This window comes from Anopheles stephensi, chromosome 2 (assembly GCF_013141755.1).
Source record: "Anopheles stephensi strain Indian chromosome 2, UCI_ANSTEP_V1.0, whole genome shotgun sequence".
NCBI classification, from domain to species: domain Eukaryota; kingdom Metazoa; phylum Arthropoda; class Insecta; order Diptera; family Culicidae; genus Anopheles; species Anopheles stephensi.
In genome coordinates, this window is record NC_050202.1 from 15122757 (window position 1) to 15142762 (window position 20006).

The 20006-nt window shown below is 41.1% G+C and overlaps 1 protein-coding gene across 5 annotated transcripts in view; it reads right to left on the bottom strand.

Moving 5' to 3' along the window:
• LOC118517603 (ras-related protein Rap1) overlaps positions 1–20006 on the bottom strand; it is a 72991-nt gene that overhangs the window by 35287 nt on the left and 17698 nt on the right. For all 5 annotated transcript variants that reach the window (XM_036063891.1, XM_036063892.1, XM_036063893.1 and 2 more), the window contains exon 3: positions 10202–10256. The gene's annotated coding sequence lies outside the window, so the exon portion shown is untranslated. The remainder of the gene's footprint in view (positions 1–10201; positions 10257–20006) is intronic.

A 20006-nucleotide genomic window follows, 5' to 3' on the forward strand; every position in this document is an offset into this window, starting at 1 on the left:
CCACCAACACACATTCCTTGCTAATTAAATGAAATAAATCAGTTACTGAAGAGGTTTTTCGGAACGGAACGGAATGCTTTCCGGGGACTCAGGGTTTCCCATTCATGTGGTCTCGCTATTGATTACCACATTCTAATAATAGGAATAAATAAGCATTTAATTACGATTCCGGCACTGCACACCGGAACATCCATTAGATGTTTGCTATTGTTCAGTAAATCAAACCAAGTCTGTAAACAACGTTATAGAACTGTGAATATTTGTGTCGATGGCAACTCTACCGATGAAGTAATTTATAGTGCAATTTAAAAAAGAGTATTATAATAAACGTACAAATGTTTTTTTAGTGAAAACGACATTAATAGTGACAAGAATGGGAATTAGTAGTTATTAAAAATATATAGCATAAGTTTCGAAACTAAAATAGCAAATTAAGGCATAGTGCATTTGGCATTTTTAGATCACAAGAGTTGTCAAGTAGCCGCAGAATGACGGATGAGTTAAAAAAATTAAATTGCATACTGCCAGGCGTTCATATCATTCTTCTCTTTGATTGATTGCTTATTACACATATTTGGCATAATTTCGATACGGCCAATCAACGCCTAACACGCTTTTCCATGCAGTTTTACAGTTAATAATCATATCAAAATTATTTTGCATACTGCCAGGCGTTCACAAAACACAACAGCGATCACTAATTTGGCACATCAATCAATGTTATTGATAAATTTGATACGGACATTGTAGAAAAGACCGTATTTTGGCACAGTTTCATTATAAGCTCTAATTATGTTTTCATCACTAGTATTGGGATTGGTTTTCCACGAAACTTCCACGAAATATACAGCTCTTTGACTGATTAATCACTTAACTCGTACTTCAAACCCTCCGTACTTCAAATTCTTCTGACGAGTATGTCCACATTATCAAACAACATCAGCCGTTGTTGAAGACGAAAAGAGTTGAGGCATTCAGTAATATTCTAATGCTCAGTGTGGGCAGTGAAATTTAATTTGCACCATCTTGTACAGCTCTCCCTAGCACCGAGAACTCTTTTGTTCATTCAAAAACACTCTCTACAATAAGGGGCATAATAAAAAAATAGCATCACATCTGTTAGTCATAAATTCTGATTAATTATTCATACCAGCTTTTCTGTTCCCTGCAAACAACAGCAAGCTTAAAAATTCACCTCTTATTACTCGTTCCAGAGTTGTCGCCACTGTTACGATACGTTTCATAAAACATCAAAAACAAACAAACTTGAACGTCTTCTGAGCGTGCCCGGTACAGCACCGGGTACTCCGGGACACCAGCAGCAGAAAAGTCCTCAAAGCCCATTAGCAGCCCATTGCAATTACAAAACCATAATGCAATCATGCAAATTACACGAGTGCACTTACGGGTCATCAGGATGCAGGGTGCATTGTTTTCCTTACGCTTTGCTAAACAGTGCGCATCTTTACGTCCCCGGGTAACCTTTGAAACAAACATTCAATGTCGTTGCTTTTGCAGCCGTCGTCGCCGGTGTTGTCGTCGTCGTTGTCGTCGGCTAGGGGTGTAACTGACCAGAAGGGTCCTTTCTATCTTGCCCTGGTGCTATGCCTTTCTTGCCAGGTCCGCTAGCCATATGATGCTAATTGTAAATGCTGGCTCGATCTTGTTGCGACCGTTCGGAAACAATGAAAACTGTTGCCGCAAACTGTTTTGCTGCCTGCCGGAGGGAAAGGCTTCCAGCTTCTTTGGAGTTTGGCTAACCCACATAGAGCGCTGAAAGATTCCAAGTGTGCCGTGTGTGTTATTAAATTAAGTATTTGATTTTACTAGGATTAGTCTTAAATTGTACAGACATGATTTATGCTGAATGCGTGGCTAGACTACACAATTCTCAGCCGAATACTTTAAGTTACAACTGAATGTGTAAGTGGAATTTCATATATTATTTGTTCCCAAATCCATTCAATTTTTTTAGTACGGAAGAGCGTCTAACGCAAAATTGCATAACTTGTGGCGTTTTGGTCATTTTTTCAAATCAGCCTGAAAGTATGCAATTTGTGTGGATTACGTTGAAATGGAGCGTTTCAAGTATCATGATAGAATTTAAACCAGCTTTTTATGTTCTTTGTCAAGCACATAATGGCGTGGAGTATTACACAAACAACCCATAACACCGGGGCACAATTTCTACGTCACACTCAATCAAGATTACTTGCCGCTCCTGCTCGGATTCGCTTGGGTCTCGCCAGTCGGTGCAGTACGAGAGTAACTATAATTAAACGTTTTCAGCCAAACGCCTTGTGCAAATCGTGCTAAAGTAAGTACAACAACGCCTGCGTCCCACTCACGATTCGTTACGTGATGTGAGCAAACACGTCCATACCACCCAAGCGTCACTTGAAAGCACCCGACAAACTAATGCTTTACATGCGTTGTTTGTGGGTCCCTTTTCGCTTCCATTCTTTCGTCCCCACCCCGTCGGTGCTTCCTTTTCCCAGCAGCATAAACTGACTGAGAGTCTGACTTATTCAATCACAGTCTCGTACGAAACACCGATACGCTAACGTCACCTTTCCTGACTCGCATGAATACACTCTCGAGCGCTGCACGCGCTAGACGTGAAATGGCACGAGGGGGTAAAACGGTCGGCCCACGGTCTCAAACGGCCCCAGGTGTATCGGAAAACACTGGATGATTCCACTTTAGCAGCAGGATCCCGACGTAAAGATGATCTTGACGGTTTGCTTCCCGCGCAAACACACAGAAGCTCACATCCACAGGTACAGGTGTGTCGTACGACTGCCAACAGCAGCCGCAATCAACTCACCACCAGTGAGACAGGCAAAGTACCGAATGAATTAGAATGGTAATGAAAATAGCTACAGCTTCAACGTACTTCCACACACACACTGAACCGGGCCCGGTTTCCAGCACCATGACGCAGTACCGTAAATATTCCGTAACGTACACGGTACCGGCAGCCATAATCCGCCGAGCGGCCTTTGATCTCGTACGAGTGCATGCGTATGTCCTTCTGGCAGCTGTCATCGGCGTCGGTAAAACGTCACTCAACTTGTAGTCAGAATTGGTGCTGCTGTCCCCGTCCCTTCTGTCCGTCCTGTTCCATGGAAAATGGTTCCATTGCAAACCTTTACTGCTCGGTAAAATACATTTCCCCACAAACGATGGGAACATCAGATAGAAGCGGTAGCCAGCATACACGCAAGCGGGACACGGATGCGACATTTCAAATTGACTGACAATAAGGTAATGAAAATAGCCGAGCAGGATTTGCTTAACTAAGTAACGTGAAATGTAATAAGGAATCGTACGAAGCGGTCTATTTGGAGCTGAGGGTAGAAATTATAAGAGAATAATCTACTGGTTCACGATGATTAGTCTTCTTCATCATCTACGCTGTCCGAGAAATAATTTCTTGTTCTAGTTATAATTATTTTCTTTACTTTACCTATTTTCCCTAACATGTTTCGCTAGAGCCGTTTCATCACGTTCGATTCAAGTTTAAATGAAAACGCCTAAAGGTATGCAATATATATTCAAACTGTCAGTCTTGCTGGCTTGAGAGTGCTTGATTGGTTTACTTGACCAAGGACAGGAGCTATCTACCCTTTTTCTTCTTTTTCCGTAATTTATTATTTAAATATTAGCAATACGGCCATACGATCACTGATGAATAAGAAAATTAAATATTAATTGCATACTCCCAGGCGCTGATAGCTCCCAAACCAGGTTGAAAGGTAAAGCCGATGAGAAGAATAATACTAAAAGATAAATATAGGGCTTTATTAGTTCAAGTTTTGCTTAAACCTCAAAGAATAGTCATACACTGATTATTAATTGTCCAATGAATTATATAAAACAAACGACAAGCATCAATTTTAACGTCGCACCTCCTTCCGCGACCGTCATCTTCAGGATGAATTAGTACTTCAAAAGCTTCCTGCTAGCTATTTCATTGTAATAAAACGCCAGCAAAACCACTGGCACCGGAGAACCAGTAACGGAAGCGCGTTGAAGTCAGCAGTAAGTTTTAAATTAAATTACGCCAAACTTTACCACCCAATCTTGAACGATTTACCACAAAAACGTGGCAGCAGCCGGAACATCCTCTTCCGAGCAAACCATCGTTCCACATACGGCTACCACTTGCCAGCCAAACACTTGCAAAACTCCAACTCGAGCTGCACTTGAGCGTTGATTAAATATCGAGCTGATAGTTTGAATTTTAATCAAGCGCTTTTGCAAAACAGTAAAACTTCCACCAGGCGCCTTGCGTGCGGCATCCGTCAATCCCGTTCGCACGGTTGGAAAGTGTCTTACTTTGACCCAGAAAAGCGGTAGTGCTTGGTTTCGAATGAAGTAATCCCGTTTGGCGAAACCATTGTTCGGCGAGGATATGCTTTTCTTTGCTACTTTTATTCTGCGCCACACCGGGATGCATGCACACTTCACACTCCGGTGTACAGCCGGTTCCTGTAAGCGGAAGCGCAAAGAGAAACAAAAAGCATCCGGGGGGAGAAAAAAAAAAGAACAACAATCCTTAGATCAACAGGAACCGAGTCTCGAGTGCGGGCGTTCATTTCCCTGCTGTGCTGGGCTCCGTTACTGTACACAGTAGATAAACAAAGGGCGATCGATTGTAAGCAGATTATTGGATTGGGTCAGAGTGTTTGAAAATAGTTTTCCTTTTCCCGGAAACCGGGCACGGTTCGTTCGTATTCTGTGTCGCAGTTACGGTGCAATGGTTTTCATCACCCAAAAATGAAATTGCATTCTAGGTAGATCATTGGCTTTCTTAAAACTCGATTTTCTATTACAAAAACCAAATAACTTTGCGTCCTAACAATCTGAATCAGAAAAACATTCGTGTGACCAAAGGAAACAATTTGATAGTATCCACCATGCTAGTAGCTCAAACATGAAAAGGAAACCCGAAACGCTCATGATGTTTCTCGCTTCCCGTACCTAAACAATGGGAGTCAATTTGTAGGCTAGCCATCCTTCGCCCAACTCCTACAGACCCTACTCCATCGTATACCTATTCCTGATTACTACCAGAGAATTCATAAATTATTCTGCTTCTTCAGCGATACGATCGTAAACGGTTCGTTCAGACAAGTGTGTGTGTGCGTGCGCCTCCGATTGGGCAAGGAAGAACCACCGAGGGATAATTGTACACCGACACCGCCAAATTCGGTAGCAAGGTAATTCGGGGCAGGAAATGTCGGCAGTGGTACTTTATATTAATTGTCCCGACAATCTTCACCGATCTGCGTCGAAACTGTTTACGAGCAGGGTCGGTACTGCGTGCCGAGAAATTATTCACCTCTCGTAGCTCACCGGAAGGCTATCACCGTCCGGTGCAGGGGATCGTTAAAACGCTAATTACAATCGCTGTATTATTGAGACGGGTCCGGGATTTCATTAGGGATGCGGCAGTAGATGTAGCGATAATTACGATAAGCAGCATAATTTAGCATTTTATCATAAGTTCACGGTGCACGGATGGAGCCCAGAGCCGTTTAGTGGAGAGGATTTTTGAGATGTACACATTAAGAACAGTTGCCTAGTAAGTGGATGCGCTGGATGCGATGGAAATGACGCAACGTGTCGTAGCTTTTTGGTTTACTGATAGTCCAATCGCATAACTTACCAGTTTGCTGTCGAAGGTGGGTACTTTAACGAAGCATATCTTCGATAAGATCTCAAGGACCCCTCCAAAAAAAGAGCATGATCGTATTCACGAATATGTAAAGAAATTCTCACGACTCGTATTCTCTAGCTTCTAATAGGTAAGTACTCCAAGTTTTTTTTGATAGAGTCAGAATTCAGAAGAATAGAATCGAGCTATAGACTTTGAATATTGTCTTGACTTATTGGGGATTAAATATTTGGAAACATTCAGAGAAAAATCCTATATCAAAAATCATCAAGATGGCTTCATATACATTCCCTTAAATTTCGTTCTACCAGAAAGGACAATTGAAGTTCTAGCACCCAGCATCCCTGCAATTAATGGCCATATAATGACTAACTAAAATTGTGGGCTAGTCAGACCTAAGTACAGGTGAACGGCCTGGACCAGTGCTGCCGTGTGCAAAACGGGCCGATATTGCCTGGACGACCGAGCCACCCTTCCAATATCTGTAGATTCCAAAGATTGTGAGATGCCTTCATATAGTACATGTCTACTACCAACGAAAATGCAGAATTCTTCGAATGTAACGTATAGAGTTAAAAGTATAAAAAAAGATGATTAAGATACATCCCATCTGGTTTGACATCTTAACTAAACATCATTGACATCAATCATCCTCTAAGGCATCCTCTCCGTTTGAGACTAAGCCGATGCATAACAATGATAATGAATAACCACTTAGGCCACCGAAACATTCTTCTCTGTCTGCCATATCTAGCACTCTTGACTTGATTTTGACCCGTAGCTAGATAATCAGTCCTGCATCATTACCAGACATTAACCCTGAATGGAAAACATCTGGAAAATTTATAAAAAAGCTGCTTCTTCTTCTTTTTTTTCCTTGTCACTACAACCTCGAGAGGTCTCGGCCTGCCAGTTCTGGCTCTCTGTGACTTAAATTTACCCGCAGTAAAATAGTCAGCCCTACGTACGGGATCAAGCTACTATTCAATAGAAAATTTAATAGAGACGCCATCGTAGATAAGTCCGTCCTGTAGACTATACGACTGACTGACGATCTCGCTCAACTGTGAGGAGTTTATAGTAGTAATCGGGTCAGCTATTGGTCAAGCTGAGTAAATCGGCTAAATTCATCTGTCCAATGCTTCTCCCTACTCTAATCGTCGTGTTAATCCGCTAGCCATTTTAATAAGCGTTGAAACGAACTTTTGTATTAAACATTTTTTCCTCCTTAAGTGTCGACTACAACTCATCAAACCATAATGATTAATAAACTATCTTTATCGCTTTCCTTTCCCTACCCCCACCCTACATTCCCTCCCAGCCCCCCTACAAAAGCACAAAATCCATCCACGCTTGCCTGCACCAGGAAGAATAGAAAAAAATCCATCATCTTGATGACTCGACTCAATCCTCGCCGGATAAACCATTCCCTCACAATTTATGGCCAATCAATGCTGTTGCAATATGATTTTCTATGATATCACACCAAGGGCAGAGGATGGTTTGAAATGTTTCGCGTATTTTTTATCGCCACTGCTTTTTACGCTTCCATCCCGGCCCACCATAAAGGGGATGCAATATTCATTTCCATCACACGGCAAACCGTTATTTATTTTCCGCTTATGAATCAGCAGCTAGAAGAGCCCTTCCATTCCTAGATTTTTGTGCTATTTTTCTTTCTCTCTGCTTCACTTTTAATATCGTACCGCAGAACACTTTCACCCAATCCGGTCCGGTGCTGTTTGGCTGCCAACCAACGGGCTGTCGTCGTCTGCAACACGGCACAGCGCAATCAAAAATTGGAGCCATAATAAATCGCTTTTCTCGCCCCTTTGCTTGTCTGGGCTGGCGTCATCGTAATAACTCGTTATCAATCGTGGTAGCAACATATCGTGTGCTTATCACACGTTGTTTTTATGATACCCGTACGGTAGTGGTACGCAGCCATCCGTTTATGGCGGGCTTTCTAACGCGATAAGGAATCTCACTTTCACTGAACTTCATTCGGTATTCTAATTTCCCGGACAATTCATTTCGTGGTGGAAACTAATTTTGAAGTACATGAAAAAAATGAATTGCTCACCAACAAAATGGAAACAAATTTCAAGCTTTTCCATTTTCATTTTCCCCCTCAATTTAATGCATAACGATCGCAAAGCACTTGCTTGCATTGTAATGCTACGTTCCGGAGTGCCGATACCAGTCCGCCGTCTCTACCGTGCGGACGCCAGAGCAAGAGTTACAGCATTAATTAGTGCCTTTCGTTCGGTCGGAACATTGTTGAAGGTGGGTCGGTATCGCTCGCCACTCGACGGTTAGCGAAAAGGCGTTCGTTAAGGAAAATAGATAAAGTTTCGCGGCCCAGCAGAAGGATGCTGGTTTCCGCCCGGTCATTAACCAAGCGTTTTGTTGTGTGCAGGATAATGCACAAAGTTTTGTAATACCTTACACAAAAAGTAAACCTGTTGGCTCAGCGAAAGCAAAGCCCGGTGATGCAGTTGCCTCTGTTTAAACGCACCGGTAGTGTAATTAGAATAATTTCGGTGAGCGAGATGAAATTTGAGCTTCAAGCTGGGCTGAGCTGTAGTGCAATTTAAATTGGATTCTGGAGAGAGATTATTGTGGCTTAAGGGATGTTTTTATTTATTGTAGATTATCTTTTGTCAATAGCATGATTTTTTTCTTGAGTTTAAAACTTTTAGAAGCAATACGGCCAGGCCGTTCTTTATGAATAAAAAAAAAAAAACTTTTAGAATATTCATTGTTCTAATCTCTTCTAATGTTCTATGTTCAATGTTCAATGTTCAATCTCTTCTAATATTTATTGGCCCAGATGAGATTTGAGCCCCGGTCCTGTCGTGTGAAGACCGGCGCCGTTGTCGCATCTACCACCGGACCGCAACCAAGATCCAATAGGCTGTGATTTTACTGTAAATTACAATACTAATGGACCAATAAAATCCATGCTGAGAACTATGCTCGACTACAGGAATCCTAGAGAACGTCCAACTTCTAATACAAACAAAATGCTCTGAACCTTTGCATCGAAAAAGTGTAGCCATAGCAAGCGTTCGTAGCCTCATCTTCAATGAACAACTCGATCGTATCGCACTAAGCTGCTCCTCTCGTTTTGTCATTCATTATAAGGCTTCTCAAAGGCAACTTTTACGTGCCAGCCAAAATAATTCACATTCTGACCAGCGTGCATTCAAATCCATCCGTTAGTATAATTATTTGTTGAGTTCTAATGAAATAATTATTATATGATTAACATTTACTTTTACTTATTTTTTTATATGTAATAGAAGTTTTTAACCTGTTTTTTAACCTGTTGTGAAATGCTTTTTATTGAGCAATATATACCAAACATCATAAAGGATGAAAAAGAGCGACAAACGTTGTAAATATTAATTTCTGGATCCAAATTCTTTTTTACTTCTGTCACAGCAATTTTCTACCATTTTCATTATGGTTTTTGGCCAATATACTCGCACGGAACAACATAGTAAGTGAATGACATATTGAGAGGCTATTTGTAGGTGATTTTCTTTGTCGGTACACGATAACCGTTTTCATCTTTCCCGTCTAATCACAGCTTGTTCGATGGCTGTTTACTTAAAAAATCGAACAAAAATAAAAGCTGTGTAGAAATAAATTGATAAGCAAATCTTGAATTGTTGACATTCAAACATCAAATTTCAAATTTTAAACATTAAGGTTACTAACATTCATACGTAATAATACGCCCTTAGTATCTCTTAACAATAAACGTTACATTATTTTAGATACTATCGAAGTATGAAACTCCTCTATACTCTATAAAGCAACAAACAAGTCTCTATATACACTATAGGTATAAAGCACCGAAAAGGACCACCGCTGACGTGAATAGATATTTCAAATCATAATCATGCTCTCATTCACCAAACGAAGCAATCCCCTTCGGAATTCCACCTCAGCAAGACAAATCTCCACAAATACCCTGTTCGATGGAAATGATTTCCCATTTGTCAGCAGCGAATAGAGGAAGATAATCAGCAAAACCCTATTCAGAATCATTCGGTACATTCCAGTCACGAACCGTGTGCGGGAAGTATGATTCGAAATGGATACATTAACTTATTTCGTTTCGGTTGTCGGTATTGACAAGAGTTCTTCTAATTAGGTTCGTATTGGTACTAGGTACCGATTGCGATAATTAATACCCGATGGAGACCTGTTTGTAGGAGGTGAGTGATGGGATTTTTTTTGGAACGTGTGGTCGTATCGGACCATTAAAAATAGCTATGTCTATTTCACTAATGAATCCATAAATAAGGTATTTTGAGTTGTTTTTTTTTAATTTGCCTTAACCGAGGCTTTTAATGGAGGTCACGCGTTACTAATAGGATAATTTATTCCTCAAGGTATGATACGATGCTACAAACGATTCACTTCGACATAAATGTTGAACAAAAATGTTAAAAATATTCTACCCAGTTTTATGTACATGAAACAATATTTATTAAGACCACTTACCTGTCTAGTTGCTCTATTTCCTAGTCGTGTTGCACCAGCACACCGCACTGTTTTGCTGCAACAGACAAATAAACACATGCAATATAAACGATGGATATTAATAATAGTGGTAACGTGGTAATAACCGATAACGCTGAATCAAGGTGCCGGAAACCTGATAACAGCAATAAAATATGATACCCAAAGTCATTTACAACCATTAGCGACGGCTACTGCACCAAACCGGGCCCGCTAGTTTCAATGGTCGGAAAACCGCACCAGAACCTTCCACCAACCGCTTCACCGGTGGACGGCTGGCTATCCATCTTTTCCACCACAAATAGGTTGGTGGCGGTAAGCAAAAAAATGTAGAAAAAGCGGGCACCACAATTCATCCCAAGCCGTGTGATCCATCAAGAACACGCTGCCCGTTCGGCTCCGCATCTGCACTATTCTGGCGCTGGTTCTGATCGATACACGATTGAATAGTTGGATCCAGCCCGGATAGCAAAAGCGTACTGGCCACCACCGCTAACCGAACCACTAACCACCCTAAAAGGACGCGCAATCACGCGCAACTGCAACATCATCTTTATCAAAAACGGTAACTATAAATCATAGCAGCGGTCTGTGTACTGTAAACCGATACCGGCGGTCGGTTGGGTCTTGGAAGTACTGTTAACCAGCGAAGATACGAGAAACGTGCCAGTGCAATGCAGTTGTTCCGATCCGAGCATGATCAGCTGATTATGTGGCGGGATGTTACGAGATTCATGCCCTGATGCAGCTTGGAATGTGCCGCAAAATATAAGCTTTGTGCTGGTGAGGAGGAGGTGAGGAGCTCAGTGAATTTAAAGTCTTTGTTGTTAATGCAATATTACTTGCCTGTAGTACTAATGTAAGAGACTTGTTTGTTAAAGAGTGCTCGCTAACAAAACACGCTAACAGAACAAACTTACAAAATTTAAAAACTCAAAAACTATCGCTTCACCCAGTGGAAAAACTAAAACAACTGATTGGATGAAGGTGGCCCTCTGCATGTCATATTTTGAACTAGTACCATATAAACAAAACAAACTTGAGCAAATAAGAAAAATCTGTTGTAAATTAAGGTAAAGGTGAAAGAAAATAAGTATCGGCGATGTCCTCATCAGATATAAAAATCTCAGTATTTTCATAGAATGTCTCTCTTGAAGTAACTTTAAAGTTTCACAAATTGGAATGTTCTTCACAAACATGTAGGTCTCTGCTGTTAAACCTTATCAGCCAAAATGTTACGGATTTTTTTTTTGCAAAGGCTAAAGAATGAAGTTTATATTAAATTGGAAAACACAAGCTCCCTGCAGCTGCATCATTAGATGACTGCCAAAAAAAATACATCTTTTACCGCTTTACCGCTATGACCAGCTACAATATTTATGAAAAACTTGGAATAAATGAAAATATTTGGAGTATGTGAATAGATCTTCTCTCCCTTCTTGTCAGTACAATCTTCAAAGGTCTCGACTTGCCATTTCTGGATATGTGTGTATTAATTTTTGTCCTACGTACGGGGTGGAAGTCTGGTTGAGCTTTGATCCCCGGATTTCTATGAAATTCCTGGCTGTTTTGCTTGGAGTATTGCTTTGGTGCAAAAACATAAAGATTACAAATAACCTGTTATTTGTGTGAACGCAATAATCTGATGATCCATCTATTTTTAATTTGATCTTCCAAATTCTCCATTTTTAGAGGTAAGATCACTTTTTAATGGCCCACGTTTCTTGGTGGCAGGAGATAACCCTCATACGCTGTTCATTTCATCCCTTGAACAATATGCAAAAACAAATCTCAAATCTGATCACACGATCCAGTTCTTGTACTGAAGGACTTACTTTTGTTTTTGCAGAAAAAAAGAAGATTTTCCACCCATATGGATCGTAAATCCATATCCTTGCACGTCGGGGGTCATTGCTTTCTACGCAAGCAAAATGTATCGCCAAAATCTTATTTCCCCCCAAACCAACTCACACTGGCACAACGCTCATAAATTGTAAACCCGAAACATAATCCTTATCGTTTTGGCACCCATTTCCTTCTCCGTGCCCGAACAGACTCCCGATGGATATCAATATCAGCTTCACGAATCTACCACTCCAGTCGGACGGTGCAAGTGAGTGCCGTTGTACTTATTACACCCGACGACATTAAAGTTCAAGCGGACCCATTTTAAATGTGGCTTCAGCTACGTAACACCCATCTATCTTGCCCTCCGTGCCGACACGATTATGGCCACCGGAAAGCCATTGCCGTACCGTCTGCAAATGGGCGAACGTGAAATGGCTGGTGTGCGTATCGGAATCGTTTTTTTCCTTTCACCTTACGTCCAAAATCGCCATATCGACGGTAAGCCACCACTTTCACATTGTTCTGCGTGTAAATGGATGAGTGTCGATGTGTGTGTGTGTGTGTGTCTGTTTTTGTCATTTCAATTCCGGACCAGATGTGTGCCAGGAGCGAACCGGAACACCGGAACGGATGAGTTTAACTTTTTCAAGGAATGTGATTTTCATCTGCCATTTTCCCCACTCGGTAACCCTTTTCTGAGCGGCTCCAAGAACCTTCTTGCGATCCATCTTTCCTACCCACTCTCGCCTTGCTTTTCTTTGCAAATGTTATTTGCTCAAACCCTCCATTTCGTTCGGCAGAAAGTGTCCCTGCACTGTAGTTGCGATGAAAAATGCGTTACAATCACTCTTCGGTGTTAAGCAAAACTGGAACTTACGCGAAATGGTTTGCCATTTATCAGTTAACTTCGGAGTACCCATCTGTACACACACAGCGCTCCCAGCATGACCTTGCTCTGGTTTATATTTCACTCTCGAATCGTCCTTCTCGCAGAAGTGTCACATTTGCCTTCGTTAGGGTAATGTGCAAAAAGGACGAAACGAAACATTTGCACATATATTTCCATGTTCTGGGAGGTAGTTTTTCCTTGCAAAGGACAACGGCGAACAACACACACACACTGCATTATAATTCCCATTTGCATCTGGAGCAAACTGTTTTACTGACATCACAGGGGGAGTTTTGGTGAAGGATCTGCAATGGGATTCAAGTTTCTCAAACCCGGTCCCAATTCGCATCGTAACGTGAGCAACCTACCTATTTCTAGACTATTTTCACACGTCTGCTGGTACGGCAAAGCATCATGTTAACTCCGGGTGTCACAAAACTAGTACCTTACCAGCGCGAAACAACACTCCAGTTTTCGTATCGAAAACTTCCATTTCTCAAGGGTTTATGTTTCTGCTCTCGTGCTACTCTTGTGCTAATCACACTCCGGCTGCCAAGTTCCCGAATTATCAAACAACACACTCACATTCGAAAGGTCATTTTGCAACAGTGATCACCGTTCAGCTAGAACGATATGCACCGTACATGCACCTTTTCCTGGCTCAAAATCCCTCCAAAATAAAACCACTCTTCCCTATGCTCATCATGCTCATCCACACCACCAAGCATCGCAATAGTGCAATGTTAAAAAGCTGGTAATTTGTGAGTTTTTATCCCGACAAAACAGAGGGCCCGATCCTCCGACACACACCGACCGTGCTTCATTTAATGTTCAGCACACGCACACACGGTGTACCTTTTTTCACGCTCAGCGGGACCAAGCGAAAACCAACGAAAAAGCACTGAAAATACCCTTTTGGAAAATGGAGTCTTTTTGTTGCTCTTGTTTTTCACAGCATACGAATTGCAGCTTACCGGTCAGAATACAGTTAGAACCTTACGCGACTGGAGATGATATCATGGGTTAAAACCACACACACACACATGCACACGTGCCAGCATGGTTGTACCGCTCTGTTAGTCTAGGGAAAACCGTGCTCATGCATATTAATACGCTGTTCGAGATCGCTGCGGTACGCTGCGAGGGTTTCATGCCCTTTATTTTTGCTTGGGGGAGGGAAAAGTTTCAACAGGTTTCACGGACGTTATGACGGCGAAAAGGTGAACGAATTCCATTCATCCCCAATTCGATCCCCTGCTCCGATTGTGTTGGCTAGGCCATATCCGCATTTTATAACGTAACGCTTTTATAAATGCGGGCAGAAATTAATTTTGATTTTAAGCAAATGTGTTAATATCTTCATTGTCATTTTGCACACTAGTTTTCGGTTAAAATTTTATTATTACTATAAATGAACAAAAAAATTGGACAGCAATGGACAGAAAATTTGAAAACGATATATTTTAAAGTAATCTAGGAAATATTAAACGTAACTGCAAAATTACGATGCAATGTATGTATTGATGCATTATATTTTTAGCATTTCCAAACTTTAGGCGAATATCGTGTTACAGCGTATCCATACAGCGTATGGCAGCGTATGTATTGATGCCATTTATATGTTTGACGCCTTTCCAACGTTTTTTTTTATAGTACTCCAAATATTTAGAGTTTTCTTATTATTATTTTTATAAAAATATTTCTTTTTAGTGTAGAAAAAAGTGAAAATTCATCATAAGTATTTGAAAAAAAAAGTAAAAGAAATTGTTTAAAGAAGGAGTGTTCTGCTAAATGAAAACAATATCAAAAGTTTATTTTAAACAAGCAAAAATTATAAAAAGAGGAGCAATTCTATTCTGGTCCTGTTATTAGAATATAATTCGCAGTAAAGTCAGGCCATCCCTTACAAATAAAATTAGAATATAATTTTTATCCATCTCCTCATTTTTTTCTGTTAAGAAAGGTCGTGCAACTAAGTGCAAAGAAAATTATTGAGACGATTTCGAAAATTATTTAAATCAGATAAAATCCCTTAAAAAATTTCGTGGCGAAACCAAACGCATGTTAGAAACGTTATAAAACTCTGGGATATTATCAACAACAGAAATTAATAATATGGAACACTAAAAGTAACCCCGTACGCAGGGCTAACTACTTTTCTACGGATAAAATCACAGAAGGTCCCAGAAAGCCAGAAATGGCAGGCCGAAACCCCTCGAGGTTGTAGTGCCAAGAAAGAAGAAGGAGAAAATCAATACACTTGAGACCTTTATTTGCCTTTGGACAGAGGCGCCGGTCTTCACACGGAAGAACCGAGGTTCAAATCTTATCTGGGTCGATCCCTCAAGACTGGCCGATCCCCCTATGCAGTATCAATAAGACTAGTAAGCCAGAAATATCAAAGAGGTCTTTAGGCCATGAAAGAAGAAGAAGAATTATGCTAAACAAAACATATTTCCTATCAAAATTTAATGTTTCAATGCTTTATATTAAAATGGGATATTTCAAACAGCCAACAGAATTTTTCCCGTCTAATCACATCACATTGCAGAACTGTTAAATACCGGATAATAATTGTTCCATCAAGACACTTTTTTGTCGTTTTTTTTATATATGTCTTATAACTTTTATATATGTCTTTATATTTCCTAAAAAAACCCTCTGAATTACATGTAAAACTTTCAATTCTTTCGTTTCAAAAATAAGTTTCGTAAATATGTCAATCATGAAAAAAAAACAACCCTTATCTCTCGCCAACTACAGATAGCAGATCATCGAAACGGAACTAATACGCCAAGCAATTGGCTTTACACCGTTCCAAACTTAGCTTTACGAGATGGTACTAAAAGTTTATCATGCACTCCCGAAACTTCCGGCTAGCGGGCAAGTTTTATGTACACCTTTCCCTTTGATTGCACTGCGACAATTATCCAATGTCGCATGTGGTGCAATTGCCGGAATACCAAGATGGCAAACCATTAGCGGTAATGGCTTTCTGGTGAAAGCAAAGCTCATCAAACTTGTAAACGCGCGTAGACTACGACTAGAACTGTTCAGCACTTTCCAACGGGCAAAGCTTGCTAGCTAGCTAGTAAAACATGCAAGAAGCACGCCGTACGCTCGATGCAGGTCATATAAAAAGCAAGCGCATATAAAGAGGACATAAAAGTAGTTTGGCGAGGAAAAAAGCTTTTTCGATTTACGAATAAAAGATACGACAAACGGCACGGTCGTCACTCGCTACGTAAACAAGGGGCTATCATAGCTATCAATAAATGGGGATTTCTTGGAAACTGGAAATGTATTTAACGACTGTTATTCTAGGTATGATAGAGAGGGTCATTTTTTGCTATTGAATGTTGTTGAATACAGGTGTTGGATTAAGCTTTTTCTTGGGAGAAAATAAAGCTGACGTTGGTATCGTGTGGTGAGCAATAACACTTCAGGAATTTTGCGTACGACGTCAAGCAATCTCATCAAATTCTGGACAAACGGTTGTAGCATGCCCTCTATATTGGCCTATACATCATTTTTATACATCAGCCTAAATTCCTCTGATTTTTTGTCATATCCTCTGTGAAATGTTCGAAACCACCTCAGAGATTATTAAGTTTAGGAGCAAAACTCTTCTCTTCCTCGGCACTTTAACCTCTAAAAGTCTCGGCCTGCCATTTCTGGCTTTCTATGACTTAATTTTACCCGTAGCAAAGTAGTCTCCGCCTGCGTACGGGGAGGCGGTTCGGATGGGATTTTAACCCCAATCCTGCCATTTGAAAACCGGCGCCAATATCGCCTCAGCCACCAGATCGCCCCTAGGAGCAAAACAGAACTTATAATAAAAATGCCTCTTTCTATACCAACTCTAGCGTGTCTCTCGTGAAATATAATATTTGATTAAAAACTTAAAAGCAGTTCACATGCTTCAAGTCAATTTAAACTGTTTGCAGCGACGGTGCTTCACCCTACTTTCTTATTGAACGCGTTCGACGTCTTGACGTTCGCTTAATCCTTGCTAAAAATAACTTTTCAAATAAGTTTACACTTCGTCAAACTGTTCTCCGAAAGCTGTCCACACGCTCCATTACCCAGTACACGCCGAATAATTTAATAAACCTCAAACCCGCGCCACTTCACGGGCCGGCCGTTCCTTGGGGTAAAGATTAGTTTTTAGCAGCTCGTAAAAGTATTCCTTGCGCTCGTGCTTCGGCTCACCTGATACCATAAAACTCATCACGCACACAAGCGAGCCACATATGGCGAGGACTACGGTGAACTTCGGCTCTGCTTGGCGAGATCATAATAAATGTCGACAACTTGAACATTACCCGGTCGGGTAGGGGCGGTTTCACTCAAGCAAGAGTTTCACGTTTCCTGCCCGCAACCGAAGCGTGCGATGCTCCCCACGGCATGATCGTCATAGTTCCGGGGGCCGGTCGCATAGTCGCCTGTGCCGGGAAAACCACACGTCATTTCATTGCCTTGCAGCACTTTTCGGTTGCAGTTTCCGAGCGACAAAGCTATGCGCACGTATCGCATGCACTCCCGATTGTGTACGAGAAAACAAACGCTTGCGAGCGGCAAAGCATGGTATAGTGTGCGCTTACTATCATCGCTCAAGAAAGCTAATACGGCAGTATGAAAACTAGGCAAACTTTTTATGATCTTATGCTTTGATAAGATGGGGTTATTATAACATTTCAATCAGGTTCATTTAAGACATCTATATCAAAGTAATTCTCCTTTGTTTTTACATTTATACGATACGATTTTCTATTGCGCCCGTGTTCATCGATACTGCAATTTACAATACTTATACTGAAATTGTGATTTTTTATTTAAATTTAAAACAGTATGAACCTAAAATATTTATCGTCTTACAATGTTTCTCTAGACATTGAACAAGTGACTCGCTCTCTCTTATTGACTCAACGTCCTCTTAGGTCATGCTTGCCATTTCTGGCTTACTAGACTTAGTGATATCAAGTAGTTGAAAAATCAGTGCTCACTACGGGGGAATGGTTCGGATGAGATTCGAACCCCCATCTTGCTGTGTAAAGACCGACGCCTCAGCCACCGGACTGCCCTTGAACAAGTGTCTCCTAATTTTTAATTGAAACACATGTTAAATTTACTTCGCCGCTTCAATTTCTGAAAAAAAATCTCTCCCAAATTAATATAAAAACTGGACTATTTCTTGTGATTTTTTCTCCTAGTACGGGGAACCACTCCAAACATTGTACCAGAGAAAAAAAAAGCTTTCCTTCAATTATTATTACCTACTCCCTCTGGCTAGTGCGCCATAACCTTCCCTGGTGCTATCAATTTTTAATACACTGAAACCAAATTAGTTCGATTGGCTCTTAATATAAATTATTTTAACCTTCGGCCGCTATCACCGGACACCACACATGTGTGTGTGTGTGTGTTTACGTGTTGTCACACAAACCCAGGGCTGTACTGCATCATTCAATTATCTTGTTACGAGCCTCGTCAGAAAAGAACACGCACACACACACACACAGCTTTACTGCACCGTACTGGGTCGTTCGGTATTGCTAATGATTTTACCTTATCAGAGAGTTAATAAATTGTCTTTTCCCCTCGGTGCGGTGCGGTCATCGTACAATCGATCGTACCGCTGGACAACAACAGTATTGGTAAAAATATGAACGATGGTTGGAAACAAAGTTTATGTTTACCCGTCATACCGTGTGCCTGTCCCTGTCACCGGTGTCTGTGAGATGTTTGTTGTAACTCAATTTCCATCGCTTTATTTATGTCCCTACAAACCAGCCTCGTTCTCGTATCGAAAGTTTTTCTCTCTCATGCTGATACATGTAAGCACCCACGCTGGTCATTCATAATGGCGTACGTACACTTGTTGCTCCGTGTACACCTGAGCCCAAACTCACTGTAATTTGATATAGTTTGTGTTGGGACATTGTTTTACACATACCTGTCAGTTTTTTTTTTTACCTTGTAGCTATCCTCCCATACGTGTGTCTTTTATGATCGTTTTGCATAGAAAATTAAATTAGCTCTACATCTGTATTAATCAGTCATCGGCCCACGGTCGTGCTTCATTCCACAATTCCCACGCACATTTGCGTGCGGTGAACACCGCCCGGATAACATAAACTGTTTATGCTTCCGCTTTAAAGTCCCACCACTACTGCCCACTGCTTATCAATGAACGCGTGCGAAACATCCGGCGTGTGGGAGTGTAAAACATTCCATCATCACTCCATAGCTTCCCTTTCACCGTTCGCAACAAAACCCCTTTTTTTGCAAATATCTGCCATTTTTATTCTCCTTTCATTGGAACTCAATCGTGTCGCAGTCGTGAAGCACGAGATAGGAAAAGCTAAATTTAATTGTAACCAACCGGAACAACCGTCGCTTCTAACCCACTTTGAATGTCTATGGTTTGTCCCTTCGGTTTTGTGGGATTGGATCCGTGTGTTTTTTTTTCTTCCTTTTTTTCCGGTCCACATTTTTACGAAGAATTTTCTATTTTGAATTATTTTCACCATAGAATGTTAGTTAAGCGGTCCGCTAACATACCGGCCATTGTACGAGATATTGCTTTAAACACACCAGCGCTTAGATCACTTCAAACGAAGGATGGTGGATGAAACGGTCGATAAAAACTGTCGCTGCCCAAAACCTGTCACTGTCGCAAAAGTTTGTCGCCAGACTTTTTGCCTAAAATGACTGATTTTGAAAGCCACCGGTCGCTGCCTTTTTTATCTCTCTCTCTCTCCAGATGTTTTATCTACTTTCTATCTCTATCTTCGTTCGTTCGTTCGACCTTTTTACTCCGTTTTTCCTGGTTTGAGGGTTGTTTGACAAACAATTCATTTTCGAAAGCATGTTTCCTTTTTGACCCGTGAAGATTTGGCCGATAACCGATTGCGTCCTTTCGAGCCGATCCATTGGGGCGAGCGGTCAAAGGGAAGGCGAAAGGGGGGCTGGAAAGATGTGGTGGTGTTTATCTACCGATTGAAGAAGCACTTGACAACTCAATTTACATGCCGAACGCTTTCAGTT